The sequence below is a fragment of the Lactuca saligna genome, chromosome 9, assembly GCF_052625555.1.
Source record: "Lactuca saligna cultivar CGN05327 chromosome 9, ASM5262555v1, whole genome shotgun sequence".
In the NCBI taxonomy this organism is placed as follows: domain Eukaryota; kingdom Viridiplantae; phylum Streptophyta; class Magnoliopsida; order Asterales; family Asteraceae; genus Lactuca; species Lactuca saligna.
In genome coordinates this window covers 192,695,095-192,706,398 of record NC_136425.1, presented here as the reverse complement: position 1 = coordinate 192,706,398, position 11,304 = coordinate 192,695,095, and the positions used below count along the sequence as shown (strand labels likewise).

Sequence of the window (11,304 nt, the reverse complement as noted above, 5' to 3'; positions counted from 1 at the left end):
TATTTATACAAAAATCATTAATGCATAATTCATTATTAATCACAATTCTAGTATGTTCTTCATTTGCATAACGTTTTCAAACAAAACCAATATGAAGGGAAAATATACCCAAACCAAAAATAACATAAATGTATGAATAATCAAAAAAAAATTATAAGAAACCAATTTAAAGTCAATACAAGAATAATCAAACAAATTTCAATGTATGAACTCAAACCAAAAACCAAAAAGCATGAACTCAAACTGATAAAAAAAATCAAAAAACTATCATCCTAAGTAAGTCATTTACTTGCCCCCATCATTTTTTTCAACAAACTTTTTCGTATTTTAAATGGAACTCTAAATAATGTCCCCGCATCAGATTGATTTCTCGACAAAAACGTGAGATCTTCTGATAATTCATCGGGTTCCAAATCCATTGGATCTAACTCTTTATAAATTTCATCACCAGTATAAACCCGATGATGAGAGTTTTCGAATATTTTGTTACCCTCCCTCATAGCAGAAGCCACATCTTTAACTGCACTCATAATAACCTTTTCAAACGATTCAGGTTCAGCTTCAAGTTCATCTTCATCTTCAATTTCATGTTTCCTTTTTTTACTTTTGTACTTCTTAGAACTTGAATTTTGCACCGGTGAAAAGCATGTAGGAGATAACACTTGAATATCATCAAGACCTTCATCATCATCATCTTCATTATTTTTTTGTTGTTTCTCAAGTGTTATGTCATTTCTTGCTAGTAACTTATCCACTTCTTCGAGTGTTTCTACTTTTATATCCCTAGTTCTGTTCAATCGGGCATTTTTCTCTTTCGGGGTTTCAGCATGCACCCCCGAAGCCCTATCCTTTGCAACCAAAGCTATCATTTCATTGTAGTTTGGTATTTTTTTGGACTTCAATGAAATTGCATCTGGCTTTGACTGTAACACACAATCCCAAATACAATTATTGTTAAGAAAAATAACATAAATGTATAAAAACTAAGTAACATGCAATAAAAGAAACTTACATTAATTAGGTTGGCCCACACTTCCTCGTCCGCTTCAATTAGTTGTGTTTCAGAATTCCTACCGAACCCACTCAATGAAGTTCCGCGAAACATGTCATACCATTGCGAGAAACCTAATTTTAAAGTTTTCAAACGATTCTTTAAATGATTTTTTGTTAAACTCTTCCCAAACTCTTGATTAAGCTCCTCCACCATGTTGTTGTACGCTTGTGGGATGAAGCTCCCACTAATCCTTAATCATTTCTCATCTTGTGTCATCATAGATTGAATAAAACAATAATCCATCGAATCTGTCCACTTTATTTGTTCTTTCTTAGTAACTTGTTCTTCCTTCATCATTTTGACCTACATAACATCATAAATAATCAAACCATGCATTGATAACATAAAAAATACATACTTAGAGGATGTACAAATAATGAGTAAATAACATCTCCAAAAGATAAATAACACAAATAAAGTCAAAACACTAACGATTCATACAAAATCAAGTCAAACACAAAAGATCCATACAAAATCAAATTGAAATGCTATAATAAAAACTAGTTGCTACATTGACATATCTATCTCATTGTTTCGATTTGGCAAGTAATTAGTCCACATTTGATTTGCAATTAAGTTCCTTATTCGCTCTGCCACAACATTACTCTCACTTGTCTCTTTTATATTATGGCGCATTTCCTCTCTTGGTTCATTTAACATCTCATGTAGGACCTCATCTTCAAGATTTTTGTCTCGATCTTCTTCTAACAAAAATTTATGTAAAATATAACATGCCAAGAAAATGTCTAACTCTGTTTCACAAGAATAAAAAGGTTCTTGTGTACTTCTAATGATAGGAAACCTTCTCTTTAGAACACCAAATGTCCGCTCTATAGCGTTGCGTAATGAAGCATGCCGGAGATTAAACAACTCTTTTGCATTCTCAGGGGCCCGAGCAGAATACTCCTTCAAATGATATCTGACACCACGATATGGTGCCATTAGTGTAGTTGTATGAGGCAAACCAGCATCTACCAAATAGTATCGGCCTACAAATAAGTTATAATTAGTTATGTATTAAAATAAGATTACACATAAGACTAATTTTGGTATTAAAAAATTACCATTTGGAATTACTAGTTTATCTTCTCTAGTGAGTGCATTCTTTAGTATCCTTAAGTCTGATGTTGTACCCTCCCAGCCACTTAAAATGTACATAAACTTTAAATCAAACGTACAAGCAGCTAAGACATTTATCGTAGGGTATCCCTTGCGACCACGATATCTAGGGGCATCTTTGGTAGGTACTTTGACACGAACATGTGTCCCGTCAATTGCACCTATACAATTCTTGAAGTAAGGATAAAATCATTTTTTTTCCTGAATTTCTTTTTGTACAACGTCACCTTTTGGTTGTTGAGTACAATGACTTTCCAGTGATATAATTGCTCGGAGAACTCTATGGAAGCACCTACTTGTAGTGGATTTAGAGCAACGGTATAGCCAAGACACAAATCGATTTCTAAAATCATTGTCGACAATGTGCAAAAATCTTGCAACATGCTCTTCAATGGACATGCGTTGAGTAGCTCGAAGACCACCAACTTGTTGTAAGACAGTGCACAATTTCTGAAAAGCCTGCTCACTCATACGGATAAGTTCACGGCATTGTCCCCCATTTGAAAGGTCGTGTAGCAACTGTTCACGTATACGTCGTCGCTTTAAAATAAGCTTTCTAGAAGGTAATTTGGGACAGTTTGTGTTGGCAAGGGCACGATGTGTCAAAATGGCCATCAACAAGCAAATCAGATGAATTACTTGTCTTTGCCTGACTCTGAGAAATTGAGCAGGTGTTTGTAGCTCACTATACATCGAAAAATGTTACCTATTGTATGTAAGTGTTATATAAATTAATCTAATTGTCTTATTTTATTATATATTAATCTAAATTGTTTTATTTTATTATATACTATTATAATAATAAATTACCTTTATAGTTGTTGAATGATTTTGAATCAATACATATTAAAATCAATTTAATATGTTTTACTTTTATATAATGTAGGTAAACCAGCATTAATAAAAACACAAATCATGCAAATTGTTCATTTACAACCAAGGGTAAAATAGACCAAGAAAAAAAGATACAACCAAGGGCAAAAAAATCCAACAACTTATGCAAATTGTTGTAATTACATAAAAAAGGAGGTCAAATAAGCAAAATTATACTAAACAATTTCATCCAAAACAAATCAACACTCACTATCAAAAAAACATGAATTTATGAATTCGGCCTTTTTCTATAACAGGTTGATTGTTCAAATTTATGATTGGTGTTAGTGTTGCTTTGGAACAAAAGACAACATAGCTTTAGTTGTTTATCTATTCCAAACAAAACATGCAGTTTCATGAAGTTTAATATTAAGATATGTATTTTAAATCTTCAAGATAACTTTGAACAGGTTCATCAAAGAAGGCAGGGAATGATTTCTGGAGGACTAACCATTAAAGAGTTAAATGAGTTGCTTGATCAGTTAGAATCAAGTGAAAATAGGTATGCCCATGTCATCTATTTACCAAAATACCCCGATCTAATAATTATTTATCTGTTAACACAGAATAGAGAAGATTTCCATTCTCTTTGATCTGAACGTATGTAATTGTTTCCCATATCTTGAAGCAGTAAAAAAATGAAGCAGGAAAATTGTTTAAAGCAGAAAAAAAAAAAAAAAAAAAACAGGAACACAGTGTACAATGGAAGCAATGAAGTAGAAAAAATGGAGAAAATTGGAGTGAAGAAGATGAAACATTATAGCAGCAGATTGCAAGAGTCGCTCGTGGTATGCAGATGTGGGAAGAGACGTCTCTTGTGTGTTGTATGTGTGAAGAAGTCGCTATATAGGGGGTATATTGGGAATACGTTGAAATGTATCTCCCCACGGATTCTCTTCTCTCCGAATCACTCCAATTTGGGAGGAACATTAGGAGAGAAGTTAATCCTCCCAAATCCTTTCCTTTCTTTCTGAATCATTCCAACCAATTAACTCGGGAACATGATCGACACATACTTTCTCTCTAATTCCCTCCCTTTCTCTCCAAATCGCTCCTTAAATTCCTCTCGGGAACAGGGTCATAAGGAAATAAGCCTAGCAAATAAAAAAATAATAAATAATAAATAATAAATAATAAAATAAATAAAAATAAAAATATTATTAAGTTAATCTGTGACCTTTGGGACTCGAATCAGTAAACCCCAAGGGGTGTTCTACACCTAATTGCCTAAAGTTGTATTGTTTAGGACTGATTGGGTTGAAAGTTCGCTACACGGGTTCCATAAAAAGTCACAAACTTAACAATAACATATATATATATATATATATATATATATATATATATATATATATATATATATATATATATATATATATGTTTAGATATTCAAATAAAGCTAATCTGTGGCCTTTGAGGTTCGGGCAAGTAAACCCTAGGGATCTCTTTAAATTTAGCACACCAAGGTCATTTGTTCTGGATGTGTTGGTTGGAAGCCCGCTACATGGATTTCAAAGAAAGTCATGAGCTTTATTTGTAGAAAAATATAATTAGATAGTTTGTATATATTTATGTTTATAGTTTAATTGAATAATATGTTTAGGAAAAATGCTTGACTTCCAAAAGATTCCTTTGGACTTGGACTTGAACTTATAACATTGGGACTGACTATAAACTACTTTGATTGGTGTAAATGGTTTGAAACATGTAACCAATTTGGGTAAATATTACGGAATTTTTAGAAAATATTTTTTTAGAAAAAGAGTGTTGTTAGTCAACAAATAACTGGAGTCGGTCATTGTCATGTTTTGTAAAATGAAAATGATTGACCATATTTTGCATCACATGTTTTCACGAGAGAGGACCATAATTTGTTTCATGTACTAACCCTATACCTATAAAAGTGAACAAGTGTTGTAACTTTTGATTTTGTTGAGTTGTGTTAGGGAGTGGCTAAAAATCTTGTTTTAAATGTTATATATCTTTGTGGGGTTAATGCCAAGTTATCTCAAGGCACGACAGGTACATCTTCGACTGTATGACATAATGAAGTTAACTAGATTGAATCTGTTCGTTTGGTTTTGTTTATTGCATTAATGTTTGAAAAAAAAATCTTTTTATACATATTTTATTTTCATTAGTGTTTCTTTTATTTCATGCATTCATTCTTAATTCCATTTAGACCTTTTCATTCCTTCCATTCTTTTCATCTTAGTTTCTTTTTAGTCGCCTATCGTCTTCTCTAAGGTGATTCTTAATTTTGTTCTTTCTTGAGGACAAGAAAGGTCTAAGCTTGGGGAGGTTTGATAGGTGAATTTTATGCACCTATTTTGCATGTTTATTTCCGTCCTTTCATAGCATTCTACTTCATAATTCTTGAATTTAGTTAATTATTAGGGCAATTGCATATTTCTTTAAGAATGTATGGTACTTCACTATTTTTGATTTATTTTGCAGGCATTATGGAGCATGGAGCTTGGATGCATGGAGCATGGAGCTTTGGAGCATGAAGAGAAGATGAACCGGTCATGCAATGGAAGATAACAAGAAGACGGAACCTGAGTCATTGTGCATTATCATTATAACAAAGGACTACATTTGAAGCATGGTTCATCTCACACCGACACAGGCCGTGTTTATCTTTTCTCATCTTATATTTAGAGCAACATGACTCATGGTGAAGCTAGACTGAAGATGGAGCCAATAGTGGAGACTTATTGGACTTTTAGTAAAAAGCATGGGTCATGCTAAAAACACATGGTCAAGACAAATGACCATGCCAAAAACACATGGGAAAAAGGCATGGTCATGCTAAAAACGCATGGCCTTATGGAAAGCACGTGGACATTAATAAAACAAGTAAGATGTCGCCATTTCATAGAGAACGGTTTTTGGAGCAGTTTAGGGAAATCTTGGGCGATTCTAGGAAATTTTTTGGAGCTTTTGAGAAGACTTAATCATTACAAACACTTTTGATTTCATTTTTGTAAGGATTAAACATTCCAATCCATCTTTATACTTGTTTGAATTGTTCTTAGCCATGTATGGCTAAGAAACCCTAGTTTCTAGTTCTTTTTCAAAACATGTTGATTGCTTGACTTGAAACATGTGATTGATGTTTGATTTGTGATTTTATTCTAGTGATTATGTTTTTGTTTAAACTAGAATCCTTAAATTTGATTTGTGTTTGATTGGCCACTTTCATGAATTGAATTTTTGTGTAGTTAATTAACTTTTAGGGCACCTAATCATTTTACAAAGTTAATGACTGGTAACAAGCAATAGGTTTTCTTATTGTAGAACATTTATCATATGTTTTCACACTTCCGAGCATATGAGAAGAAATGGACATTGTTGGGAAGCTTGTACAAAACTTAATGTAGTTTTTCAATACAATCTAAGAGCGTGTTTAGGTTGAATTAGTAAAGCTAGGTCTAGTCAAAGAGCGTGTTTTGGATAGATAATTTGGCAAGCGAGATGTATTAGAGCATGTTAATATCTTTCAGTACCAACTTAGAATAACAATCACAAATTACATCAAGTCATAATCAGGTTAAATGACAACATTGAGAACTTGAACTGGAAGCACTTTTACAACTTGTTTACAAATCTATTTCATTTTCTGCATGTTTCAAAGTTTATTTTTATTTTCATTATTTGACTTTTGCAAACAAATCACCCTTTGTGACCAAAGTACCTTGCGCAAAAAGGTATAGACTTTTATCCTGTGTCTCTGTGGTTCGACCCTGCTTGCCTTGTACTACTTTTTAGTGCATTAAAGCAGTGTATTTGGAGTCAGTCGTACCCCTATCATTTGTTGGATTTGACACTCCTAACAATCGTGTCCCCGACAATGGCGCCAATTTGTTAGGCGTATAAAACCCAACAAATAAAGGGGTACAAAATGACTACAAAACACTTTACTTTGCACTAAAAATGTAATACAAGGTAAGAAGGGTCGATCCACAGAGACACGGGACAAGTGCTTATACCTTTTTGCGTAAGGTACAAAATGGGGGAAATTTATAAGCAATGATTTAAACAATAGAATAAAGCAATACATAAATGATTGATTAAATGAAGTAGATGCACGGTTTGTAAGGACTCCAACTCCATGCAAGACAAATTAGCAATGTGATTCCAAGGATGAAATGATATTTGTTCAATTCTATCTAAATTGGTACTTGGAAATGCTAACAAGCTATAACACCTCTCATTCACCACATTGATTAACCAAAATAAGCTCTTTTATTATTCCTAACCTTACCAATCTAGTCTAAACAAGCTCTTAGAATTAGGTTGAAAGATTGCATTAAAATTTATGTGAATGCTCCCAACAACACTCAATACTCCTCATAAGCTTGGGAGCATAAGAATGTGTGAATAAGATTTACACTAAATTCATTCAATAGAAATCAGTTTAGTGCTTGTTACATAGTCGAATTTACAAAACAATTACGAATTTTGCAATTAGATAACTTGAATGATCTAACCCTAATTCAAATGGCCAATAAGAATCACAATTAGAATCAAACATTAGATTGAAACAAAATCAAATTCACAAAATAGAAAACTGAAAGAAAACATCAAGTCATATGATTGAAATCACAACTAGAAGTCAAGACATAAAGTTGGAGAATCTAGAGTTCTAGCCACTCATAACTAGAACAAGATCACAAATCTAGAAAATGAAATTAAAGTTATTACAAAATGAAATCAAATGTTCCCAAGTGTTAATCAACTCCAAAATCCTCCAGAAAATCGTCTTCTCTCCTTCCAAAATCGACTCCATCTTAAAAAAAATCGGTCCCCCCCCCCCCTTTAAGAATGGTGAAAAACTACTTTAAAAGCCGAATTTACATTTACACGACCCACGTAAATTAACATTGTCGTTTATACGCCCGCATAAACGCAAAAATACATTGCGCAGAAATCTACGTTTACACGGGCGTGTAAACGCAAGACTTCCATTTACACGGCCGTGTAAATCTATGTAAAGTTAAAATCTTATTTTCTTTGATATCTTGCTCCTTGGTGCTCCGCAAGTCCCGAAATTTTGTCCGCAACTCTTATTTACCTCCTCCAACAATATCTAACCTCCAAAAGTCCTTGAAATATCACAAAAATGTGTGAACGAAATTGCCTCATGAAAAATCCCGAAAAAACATGCAAAATGCATGAGTTTAAGCCTATATGCAATGCACTTTTATGGAGTAAAACTACAAAATGGATGCACGAAATACATCTAACAACGGGCCCATACTATCTTCCACACCTACCTATATTTGTCTCAAGTATCACCACAACACCCTAACAATATACATATACATGGTGGTCGCTCAATCCTCACCCCTAGAGGAAGGCTAACTATCTTATAACTGACCTACCAACCTCACACAACCCACCCATCCATGAAACTTACACCAACCCTGCAACACTAGTGTATACTAGTCATATATAATGTTGGACCCTGTAGACTTCGAATACATGATCTTACCCTAAGCCCTTCATCAGTTAAGAACTGGAAATAAGGTCAAACCAAACATTCTCATGCTATAAGGTCTTAATTATGTATGGTCGTGATGCATACACTAAGAAACTACAATAATGATGTCAATTTCATATAAGGAAAATCCTAGGCTATAATCTAACAATTCTATCATGCAATTCCTGAAGATCCGTAGCCTAGTACTAGCATGTTGTTCTAACATATCACATAATCAAATAGCTGCATGGTATTTTGGGGTCTACTTACTAGCTCCGGCTAATCGTATACTCTGCATCCTCATTTACTTATTTTGAAAACCATTTAAAATCATTTTGAAAATCTTTCCTTGATTTGAGGCTGGATTCACACAGTGTTCCTCCAATTTACTCAAACCAAGACTCTGATACCAACTTGTAACACCCTCAAAATCATGCCAAATTTAAACTTTTTCAAAACATTTCAAAACCATTAATTATTACAAAACTTGTTTTCAAAATAGTATAATATAAGAGTATCCCAGAAACAAAGTAGTAAATGTGAGGAGTTGTACGATCACGCCTTTTCCTTCCCACGATCATATGAAGTACCTGAAACCAAATCTAAAACTGTAAGCCCGAAGCTTGAGACAAATATAGGTAGGTGTTTCTGGGATGCCAACATACTATGGGTCCAATAATCCTCGGGATGGAATACCCCAGACCCACAACCAACAGGTTGGAATGCCCACATACTACAAGTCCAATCATCCTTGGGATGGAATACTCATGACCCACAACAATCGGGTTGGAATGCCCAAGTCTATTGGCTTTCACACAAAGCAGATAAGCCTCAACCACTAATCAAACATGTGCACATATATCAACTAATCACATAACAATCTATGGACAGACAAACTGATCTAACATATCATAACAACATAGTAACATCCTATCTACCAGGATACTAATCTAACGGATCATAGCAACATATAACATCTTATCTACCAGGATACTGATATAATGGATCATAACAACATATACCATCCTATCTACCAGGATACCGATCTAACAAATCATACAATACTCAAGCATATAACATATCAGGATAACAATCCAAAAGGGTCGGCCTTGGTGCCTTAGACCCTTGGTATAGTGAGGAAAACTCACCTCACAACTGTCGAACTGAAGCGATAAGCTCAAACTCTTAAATCACTTCCACATACTCTACTACCTTCAAACTGATGCCAATAAGCAGAAGGGTCAGATCCACTAGCTTCTCTTGCACCACTCCTCTTATACTTCAAGTCTTCTTCTTGAAAATCACCTTCCAAGCTGGGAGTCGGGGTGTTACATCGTATAATCTTCATCACCCTCAGGAAGGGTCAAAACCGATGCCTCACATAACTTTTGCCTCATATCCTCAAATGCCAACTGGTGCTTAGGCCCCCAATGAAAAGCAAATGCCTTATTCATCAATTGAGTCAAAGGTACCACTATCTTTGAGAAATCCTGGATAAACCTCTGATAATACCCAAACAACACAAAGAAACGTTGAATCTTAGATGGAGACCTTGGAACCTCCCATCGCATCACAACCTCAGTTTTATCTGTATCAACTAAGATATCATCCTGATTGACGAGGTACCCTAAAAATTGAACCTCGTGCAACCTAAAGTCGCACTTAGAGAATTTGACATAAAGCCTCTCCTTATTAAAGTCTCAAGAACCTCCTTCAAGTGCACCCCATGCTGCTTCTCGATCTTAGAATAGACCAAAATATCATCAATAAACACAATCAGTGACTGATCCAACATCGACATGCACACATGGTTCGTGAGGTCCATGAACGCTGCCAGTGCATTGGTGAGCCCAAATGCATCACCATGAATTCATAATGGACATAACGAGCCCTAAAGGTCATCTTCTGGATATCCTTATCCCTGTCTCTCATCTGGTGGTGACCCGACTTGAAAGTTTGGGACGTTATAATGAAACGAGACCCTAATAATAAGGTTTGCTTAAATAAGGCTCAATGCCAGAGGTATAGGGTTTTGATCCCAGCCGCCACCACACCACAACCAACACCTGATTGCATCGCGACTTAAATGATGTGGTCGTACCGTGTCGGGTCTCTACCACTACACCACAATCAGTCATAAATCCCCAAACATCAAACTTGAAATAATTAAATGCTAAAATATTGATACCTGAAAACGGATGTCACAAGTTTAACCACGAATCGAAAGCAACAACATGAAGCATGTACTCTCTTTATTAATTTGAAAATCCATTTCGATCATCTACACTTTGAATTGAAACGAAACGAATGTCTTGAAGCATCTCAAGATCAAAGCACCATCTCAATCGAAATCTCTCCATCATTTAACCCATTAAAATTAAATCACATAATTGTACCACCGAAATTTGATTCGAGATCGAAACCATCAAGAACTTCTTTCGATAATACTTCACATCGAAATTTGTGTGCACATCGAAATCTCAAGGCATCTTCTTCAACGAAACAACATCGGACCATCATTTTCTATAATTCGCTAACCTATAAAACTCAGAATAAGATCGAAATTAGAACTAGATGAAATTAACAATTTATCAAAAATCAGTGTTGATCAAAACAAAACAATATCATTGTCTTACAACCAATCCATAAAAAAAAAACGGGTTCTACATACCTTTTGATAATCATATCTCAAGCATCAACACATTACTTTTAGATCAAACATTATGTTTATACCTTTCTCGATTAAAAAGATGCAGAAAAGAGTTGAATCGATTTT

General features: G+C 34.5%; 1 pseudogene; it reads right to left on the bottom strand.

The window, feature by feature from the left end:
- Positions 1-281: 281 nt before the first annotated feature.
- On the bottom strand, positions 282-2,788 carry LOC145017071 (uncharacterized; annotated as a pseudogene).
- Positions 2,789-11,304: the final 8,516 nt, after the last annotated feature.